The sequence below is a fragment of the Oncorhynchus masou genome, chromosome 13 (genome assembly GCF_036934945.1).
Source record: "Oncorhynchus masou masou isolate Uvic2021 chromosome 13, UVic_Omas_1.1, whole genome shotgun sequence".
NCBI lineage: Eukaryota > Metazoa > Chordata > Actinopteri > Salmoniformes > Salmonidae > Oncorhynchus > Oncorhynchus masou.
In genome coordinates, this window is record NC_088224.1 from 49,747,141 (window position 1) to 49,756,843 (window position 9,703).

The 9,703-nt window shown below is 46.0% G+C and overlaps 1 protein-coding gene across 1 annotated transcript in view; it reads left to right on the top strand.

The window, feature by feature from the left end:
* Positions 1–1,605, top strand: part of LOC135552486 (zinc finger protein 664-like) — a 10,929-nt gene extending 9,324 nt beyond the window's left edge. Inside the window, exon 3 of the mRNA XM_064984157.1 lies at positions 907–1,605. The gene's annotated coding sequence lies outside the window, so the exon portion shown is untranslated. The remainder of the gene's footprint in view (positions 1–906) is intronic.
* Positions 1,606–9,703: the final 8,098 nt, after the last annotated feature.

The following is a 9,703-nucleotide window of genomic DNA, read 5'->3' on the forward strand; positions in this document are numbered from 1 at the left end:
CATGCTTTTCCGTATGGAGATGAGTTTTGTTTGGGCTCGCTCCAAGGGGACAAGAGATCTCGAAGCTCGTGAGTTCTAGGAAGAAGCTAGTGAGTTTTAGGAAGACGCGAGTTCTCGAAGCGAGTGAGTTTTAGGATTCTATAGAAAGAAAACTGAGAAAAAAAATCATACGATTGTATATTATTATTTAGAAATGTGTTTTTATTTGTTGACGGCCAGTAGACACCATGTTTATATTGTAGAAGGTGAAGCATTGTAGATTATGTGAAAGGGAAGTTGTAGAGATACTCTGAATGATCGACTATGAAAGCCAACTGACATTTACTTACTCCTGTTACACCACGTGATTATTATTATTTGACCCTGCTGGTCATTTAAGAACATTTGAACATCTTGGCCATGTTCTGTTATCTCAACCCGGCACAGCCAGAAGAGGACTGGCCACCCCCCAGAGCCTGGTTCCTCTCTAGGTTTCTTTATAGGAAGTTTTTCCTAGCCTCTGTGCTTCTCCACCTGCATTGTTTGGGGTTTTAGGCTGGGTTTCTGTTCAGCACTCTGTGACATCAGCTGATGTAAGAAGGGATATATAAATACATTTGATTGATTGATTGAACAACTGAATGCATTCAACTGAAATGTGTCTTGGGTGCGGATATTGGTGTCACTTCGTTAGTCAGTATGTGTTACACCTGTGCCGGCTTGTCCATCTCGTTAGTGGGAAGGTGTTTCACCTGAGCTGGTCCAGGTTCTATTTAAGGGTGTCTGGCCCAGTGCTCCAGTTGTCTTGATAGATGTGGAGAGTCAACATCTTTAGTTGATCCACCTTTTCCTATTAAAGATGTTTTTCATTTCAGGTTAAAGCTTCTTTTTGAAGAGAGCTTATTTTTTTAAAATGAATCAATACAGATCGTTTCCGGGGATTGGTATGGCAAATACCTTACGATTTGCCTGGACTGAAAAGGAGATGGAGCCGTGGAGTAGAGAGACGTTTGGAAGAACCATTTTGATGGGATACCTCAGGATAGAGGTGAAGGAAGTGCTCTGCCTTCAAGGGAACCCGATTGAGAAGGCTTTCGATGTGACGTTTCAAAAAGAAGAAAAACATGACGAAGTGATGAAGATGGCAAAGGAAGCGGAGAAAACGGGACCCCTGTGCCATTATGCGGTGACCAGCCTGGCGAAGAACAACTTCAGGGTGGTCACCGTAACCATGTACAATCTGCATGTGAAGGATGAAGAGGTGAGGGCCTTTCTGGGGAGATATATGGACAATGTCTCCTCAGCGAGGTACCTCAGGGACTCCCTGGGTTTCCAGGCGTTACTCAGGGAGTCCCCGAAGAGTGTGGATGGCTACCTCCATCCTCCGGCGATGTTCTCCCTGGGGGCTGACAGGGGAACACTCTACTATGCACGTCAGCCCCCGTTCTGCAGGCGTTGTATGGCCTTTGTTCATACCCTGGCCTCGTGCAGTAACAAGAAATGTCGGTTTTGTGGGTCGGAAGAGCACGAGGCCAGGGACTGTGACGAGCCCAAGGCTTGCCACGGATGTGGCTCCAGAGAACACCTGTGGCGTGATTGCCCGGCTCGTCACAGGTCATACGCGTCTGCAGCTGGGGGGGGGAGCGGGGGATGGGGGGAGAAAAGAAAGGACGCGTGCGGATTGTACGGATGGCACAGGGGAAAGGACGGAGAAGGACGAAGAAGGGAAGAAGGAAGAGGCGAAAAGAAAGAGGAGAGAAGATGAAAAGAAGGAAAAAGGAGAGATTAAAAAGAAGGTGGAAGAACGTGGAGGAGAAGAGAAGGGGACAGTGGTACGAGAAGGAGTGGAAGAGGGAACGGGGACAGTGACGAGGTGGGAGGGCGGGGAGATGGGGGGGAAGGAGTGGGGGGACAGCCTGCCAGGCTTCCTCGAGGTCGAAATGAGGGATTTGGTGGAGGAGTTAGCGGGGATGGGACGTTGCGTCTCCCCGCTACCTCCTTCACCAAAGAAGAAAGGGATGAAGAGGGGGAGCTTGGCAGGAAGTGAGAGGGAGGGGGTGTGGAGGGGGAGGGGGGCTAAGAGAGTGGCGGGGGGGTAATTTGTCCTCCCGGTTTGCCTCAGCCCCTTGCATTTTAGTGGATGACTCCAGTGAGGGGTCGGTGGGCTGTTTGTTAGAGGGATCCCAACTCCTGTTTGAGGAGATGGGGTCCCCTACATGCAGCCCCGAGGCAAACAGGGAGGGGGATGGTGGGTGGGGAGGGAGGACCCAACACACTCCCTGGGTCATGGGTTGGGATGGAGGACGGGGGGGCGTCAGGAGAGGAGAGGACGTCCCCGCCGGTGGAGATGGACCAGGGGAGCATCGGGTGAGTCTCCTGTTTTTTCTTTGGTTTTTGAGGGTTTTATTTGTTGTTAATATTTAAATGAATAGTTCTGTTTCTTTTTTTAGTCTAAATGTTAGGGGGTTAAGGAATAATGTTAAAAGGAGGGCGGTTTTTCTGTTATTTAGAGGGTGTGGGGTTTGATTTCTGTTTTTTACAGGAGGTTCACCTGAGGGATGGTGGGATGTGTGTAGATTTAAGAGGGAGTGGGATAAGGGGGAATCTTTTTGGGGCATAGGAGGGGTGCACTCAACAGGAGTAGGGATTTTGTGTGGGCATAGAGAGGTTAAAATAGAGAACACTTTTGTAATAATGCAGGGTAGAGTTTTGGGGATAGATGTTAAGTTTAGAGAAGCTAGATATAGGTTAATTGGGGTGTATGGGCCACAGGTGGCGGCAGACAGGAGGGAGATGGTGGACTGTCTGGCGCCCCTGTGTGTTACAAACAGGCACTTGGTGATAGGAGGAGACTTTAATATAGATTTAGGGATAGGCGGTGATAGCAGTGCAGGTGCCATCTCTGGGCTAATGGCTTGCCATGGTCTGGTTGATGGTGGCCTGCACACTACTCCGGCAATGGTCGGTCCTACATGGCGCAACTCCAGGGGGTTGCGCGGAGGCTCGACTACATTTTTGTATCCAGGTCTTTGGGTCAGTTGTCTGGGCGGCTGTTGCCTGTTTTCTTCACGGATCACGACGGGGTGTTCCTGCAGGTGGGGTCGCCAGTCTGCCTCTTCGGTAGGGGGTACTGGAAGTTAGATCGGGATATACTGGAGGAGCAGGCTTTCGTTGGACGCATTTTTTTGTTTCTTTCGGAGGCTTGACGGCCTCCGGTCCATGTGCGAGGGGGTGTTAGAGTGGTGGGATTTAGTTAAGGGGAGGATAAGGGCTTTTATAATAGGATATTGTAGAAGGAAAAAAAGGGAGGAAAGGAGGGAGGTGGATCGTATCCAAAGGTTAATTGAACTCGAGTACAAGGCAGGCAACCTCGGCGGGTCGATTGACTGGGAGAGATTCGCAGCCCTAAAGGCGCAGCTCAGGGAGCTGCAGGAGCAGAAGGCTCGAGCTTTCCTGGAGCGTGCGCATAGTGGCTTTCTAGAACATAATGAGACTTGTTCCGCTATGTTCTTTAAGTCGGTTAGGGCCAGGCAGAGTAGGAAGGTAATGCATGCTGTTAGAAAAGAAGATGGTAGTATAGTTAGAAAACCAGAGTAAATGGTCAGGGTGACAACTGATCATTTCCGAGGGTTTTTTAAAGAAAGGGAGATAGATGTAGAGCAGGGAAACGTGTTTTTAGAACACTTGTCCCGGCAGCTGCCGGAGGACATTAGAGACGTGATGGAGGCCCAGATCTCACTAGAAGAGGTTGAGAGCGCTCTTAGGAGGATGGGAAAAGGGAAGGTGCCTGGGATGGATGGGCTGCCGGCTGAGTTTTACCTCAAGTTTTGGGGTATACTTGGTCGTGGTCCTCGAAGTCTTGAAGGCCATCCTTGAGACGGGGGTCCCGGGGGGATCAATGACTGTTGGTGTGCTGTCACTTCTTTATAAGAAGGGGGAAGCAACTGACCTTGGCAACTGGCGGCCGTTGACCATGCTGTGTGTAGACTACAAGATTCTTGCAAAGGTTTTAGCAGACCGGTTGCGCACAGCCCTTCCCTACGTCGTCCATGAGGATCAGACGTGCGGGGTAGAGGGCCGCTCAATAAGATGGAACCTACAGTTGATCAGGGACTCCATCGCCTGGGTTGAAGATAGAGGGCTGCCTTTAATGGTAGCAGCGCTAGATCAGGCGAAAGCCTTTGATCGCGTGAATAGATCTTTTCTATTCAGGGTGTTAGGTAGATTAGGATTTGGGGAGAAGTTTATAGGATGGATCCGTACATTATATGTCGGAGCGGGGTGTCGAGTTAGTGTAAATAGTCACTTAGGTGACGTTTTTGACCTCTCGTCTGGGGTCAGGCAGGGATGCCCACTCTCGGCCCTCCTCTTCATACTGTACATGGAGCCTCTGGGGGCTGCCATTAGGGCAGACACAGGGGTGGAGGGCTTGTTCATCCCTGGGAGCGGTGGGCTGCGTGTTAAGATGACGCAGTACGCCGACGACACTTCCTTGCTGTTATGTAAGGACTCGTGCCTGACAAGGTCCCTTGCCATCATTGGGGATTTCACCCAAGCGTCGGGGGCAGTTCTGAATCATGCAAAATCTTCCGTTAAGTATTTCGGAAGATGGCGCGGTAGGACGGATGTGCCCTGGGGGTTATCTCTCTGTGAAGGGGCCCTGAGGATTCTCGGAGTCCATTTTGAGACCTCTGGCTTAGCGACGCTAAACTGGAACATGCGTATCGCAGTGGTACAGAGGAAGCTAGCAATGTGGAAGGCTAGGTATTTGTCTTTTATGGGCAAAGTCCCGGTCCTAAAGGTGGATGTGTTGCCGTCTCTTTTGTATTTGGCATACATCTACCCATTGCCGGCTTGTCTGAGGAGGCTTCTATTGAGGCTTGTGTTTCAGTTTATGTGGAGTGGCAGGTGCGAGTGGGTCGTCAGGGCACGCATGATCTGTCCCATCGGGGAGGGAGGTAGGGGGGTACCACATTTCCCCCTCAAGCTGGACTCAATTTTTGTTTCTTTCTTGTTAGCGGAGCTTGCTCAGCCAGTGATACACCCGTCCGGTTACCTCCTGCGGGTGTTCTTCTCGTACCAGGCGAGAAGCGTAATGGTGTGGTCTAACGCGGGTCCTCGGGCGGAACAGCTGCCGTGGCACTTTGGCCATGCGGCAAAGTGGCTGCGTGCGCACCCCGAGGTTGAAGTTGCCCGAGTAGGTTTAGATCACAGGCACCTGTACGAAGAGGTCAGGCAGGCAGGGAGTCCTGCGCCTGTAGCGGGCATCTCGTCAGTGGTCTGGGAGGGAGTGCAGGCGCGGGGCCTGGACAACAGGCTCAAGGACCTGAATTGGTTGGGCCTCCATAAGTGCTTGCCGGTATTTTCCATCTTGTACCGGTATAGTGTGGTGCGATCCCCCACCTGTCCAAGATCTGCTTGTGGCAGGGAGGAGACTGTGCGCCATGCCTTCTGGGACTGTGCCTGTGCCGGACTAGTATGGGCTAGGGCACGGGTGATGCTAGGTGTGGTTAGGAGGGATTTTGTTTTGACATGGGCTAGGCTAGAGAGAGGCGTAGGGAGAGCAAAGGGAACGGATAGGGACAGGTTTCTGCTCTGGCTTCTCATGAGTCTCTTTAAAAAGGGACTGTGGGAAGCCAGGCAGAATTTAGTCAAGACAGGGAGAGATTGGGGGGTGGAAGGGATAGTGAGAAGGGTGGAAGGTGATTTGAGGGGGAGGATGAAGAGGGAGGAGAGGAAGTGGGGGAAGCATGCGGCACGGGAGATGTGGAAAGGGGGTTTAGGGCTGGGAGTGTTAGAGTGAGTTTGTTAAGGGGATAGATTAGGGAAGGGGAGATAGGGAAAGGGTTAGGTATTGGTTAGGTATGATGGGGAGGGACGATGCTCCCCTGTGGTTTGTTTTTGTTTGATGTTTTTGTAAATAGAATTAATTAAGAATGAATGAGAATTATGATTTTGTAATAGTATGAATGGTATTGATTGTAATAAATTATTTTAACCACCTTTTTAGTTTACTTCCTGACTTTGAGTTTGGTGGTTTTTCTTTTGTTTTCCTCTTCTTGGGCAGATTTAGTGGGTCTCATGGCGGGTGTCTTTTAGGTCCCAGTTGTTGTTACTAGTGAACTTTCAATGGACACCCCCATAGTGTCTATCAGAACCCCTCCTAAAACCCCACATGTTTAGTTGTGGTTGTTGTCAGTGACTCTTTGTTAGTTCCCTCTTCTATTTAAGGGACTTTTCAGGTTTTCTTGTTGGGGAACGTAACAACAATCAATGTAGTAAAACAATCTTAGATTTTTGGTTTGATGTGTCCAATTGTTAATATTTCAATCAATGACATTTCCTTAGAATGCACATTTAGTCTCAGTTAATATTGTTTTTTATCCTCTTCTGTTGTGTACTAAATATTTCTGTTTTTTATTTGTTTTTCCTGTGAAGCCATTGTGTTGCATCCATGTCTGAAATGTGCTCTATAAATAAAGCTTGATTTGAACATATTGCAAAACCTATGAACCCAATAACTGACCAACATATTCTTGCAAAAGCAACACATATCTTGGTATGAAAAACAGTATACATTCAGTATATCTCCCACTACGTCAAAATAGTGCATGGTATGTAAGTTTAGTATCACTTTTCAACCAACCCAGTTCATTTGTTGAAATCAACAATACTTCAAAGGATTCAACTACTGAAAACTGAAACAAACAAATGGATCAAACAGATCAATCCCACTTTTCTAGCCTGCTGAAGGAGTGGTAAACACCACCCCCGGCTCTACCAGGGGCTTGAGGTGGTCTCCCACAGCTCTGCTTATGTCATGTTCTGTGGCCTTATCGTTCCATTTCTTGACTGCCCCTGCAACACAAAAACACATTTAGTCATATATTAAACACTCAAAGTAATGGATATGGAGCATCTATGGCCTCAGTTACACCTGGCACCTAAATGTGACTTCTGTCATCTGATCACTACAAGCTGCATCAGGTCTGGATGCACAAAAGTCACATTGTGCTGCATTAGGTTTAGATCTGCCAGGATGGACGATGTGTTCGGAATTTGAGTCTGGCCACCGAATATGCATAAGCAATATAAAGAGGTGGGGAAAAGTACATTTGACACAAATTACCTTCATAATATCAAAGAACAAATGTGTGTGCCTGAGGAGAAATTAACTTTCATACAGCCAAAAGGGGTGAGAAATTACACCAATATCAGTGGACAATTTGCACTAATGTAAATAAACATAGATGATGGACCACTAAGGGTGATGAACCACTAAGGGGACATAAATATTTACCATCTAAATCATGTGTGAACTCTCACCTCTCTGGCTGTAGAAGTGTTCTTCCTAACCAGTCCCTCAACAGCTCTCTGACTGAGCTCCACCCTCACTGGGTCTTCAGATGAGAGGAGGGATGGAAGGATGAAGGGATCAGTCAGTCAATAAGGTGCAGAGCTGCTGTCTGACAAAATCACTATTTTAAATCAAATCAAAGTTTATTTGTTACATGCGCCGAATACAACAGGTGTAGGATCTTACAGTGAAATGCTTACTTACAGGCTCTAACCAATGGTGCGAAAGAAAAAGGTATATGTGTGTGTAGGTAAATAAAGAAATAAAACAACAGTAAAAAGAAATTTGATAAAAGAGTAGCAAGGCTATATACAGACACCTGTTAGTCAGGCTTATTGAGGTAGTATGTACATGTAGGTATCGTTAAAATGACTATGCATATATGATGAACAGAGAGTAGCAGTAGTTTATTAAAGTAAGTAAGGCTTTATTACTGCTGAATAACAACTATCAATCACTTAGATCATGTATTTTCAAGTAGAGGTACATCCTTAGGACGTCACTAGCCCATTGAAGTTGACTTTTAAAATTATGGTAGGGGTTAATGTTAGGGTTTAGGGTAGGGATGTCCCAAGGATCCCAGATAGCATTGACCATTGTGCATTCTTCCGTCTCTTTTACGTAGCAGGTGTAAAAGAAACACAGACAAAGACAAGTAGGCGCTCAGGTCATTGTAGTTGAAAAAATTGCATCTAATTATGCCAATATGTATGTGGAGTTGTTTGAGAAGAATGTGATTGTCAGCCCTAACAATCCATTCTAGCAGCTCATCAGGCTCTGAAAAATACTTAATTGATGACGTGTTCCTTCTATTCCAGGGGACAGCAGAGGAACTTCATCGATTCCACTCCATCATCAATACAAGCAGTGAACATCTGAAATTCACCGTCACCTTTGATGTGCATGAAACAAGTTACCCAATGGTTGGACTATACTTTTCTCGTCAATCATCTTAAATACTTAAACTGGAAATCAACCAATCCTCCATTGTTAACGCAGTGGAAAGGTCAAATGCTTTATTATCTAAAAATGTGACGTGAGTGGGCGACGAAGATAAATAAAATGGTTAAGTTACAGTAAAGTTTGAAAGATCAAATAAAATATTTTTCCCCAAAAATGTTTTAAGTCCCATTGCAAAGTTACACCTCACTGTTCTATTTTTGGAGTTGTTACATAAAACCAATCAGAATTCAGAAGAATTATTAAGTCAGGTGTGAAGTAATATGGAGGACCAGCCTATTCCCTGAGATGTAAACTACAAGAGAAATAACTTGAAATATAGAACTTCATACTCAACAAATCATTAGCGCTCATCACTTGAGTGATTAAAGTAAACCAACGTTTTGGAAATACATAACGCCATCTTACCAAAAATCAAAGAATATTAGCTATATGCAGTTATCTTAGCCAGCCAACTAACATTAGCTATTTAGCCAACTAGCTATTAGCCTAACCAGCATAGCCAACCAGTACAGTTATGGTCAGCGAGACCAACTATCGGAGAACAGTTAGAACCCAACTAGCAGTAAGCCAAGGTGGAAAAAGTTACAAAACTCCTGTAGTCTAATTCACAGAGAACATGCTGAAAAGTAGTGATGGGGAAACAAAGCTTCCTGAAGCATTGGCTCTTTCCATCCAATTGTGTCAAAAAAATAGGTTCATTTCTCAAGGCTTTGAGCAACACATAATAATAATTTAGCCACATTTTTATAGATGAAGTCCACTGTAGCAGCGTAGCCTTTATGTCATCTATTAAACCACTGGCCGTATTCGAGAGCATCAAATACAGTGCCTTGCGAAAGTATTTGGCCCCCTTGAACTTTGCGACCTTTTGCCACATTTCAGGCTTCAAACATAAAGATATAAAACTGTATTTTTTTGTGAAGAATCAACAACAAGTGGGACACAATCATGAAGTGGAACGACATTTATTGGATATTTCAAACTTTTTTAACAAATCACAAACTGAAAAATTGGGCGTGCAAAATTATTCAGCCCCTTTACTTTCAGTGCAGCAAACTCTCTCCAGAAGTTCAGTGATCTGATCTCTGAATGATCCAATGTTGACCTAAATGACTAATGATGATAAATACAATCCACCTGTGTGTAATCAAGTCTCCGTATAAATGCACCTGCACTGTGATAGTCTCAGAGGTCCGTTAAAAGCGCAGAGAGCATCATGAAGAACAAGGAACACACCAGGCAGGTCCGAGATACTGTTGTGAAGAAGTTTAAAGCCGGATTTGGATACAAAAATATTTCCCAAGCTTTAAACATCCCAAGGAGCACTGTGCAAGCGATAATATTGAAATGGAAGGAGTATCAGACCACTGCAAATCTACCAAGACCTGGCCGTCCCTCTAAACT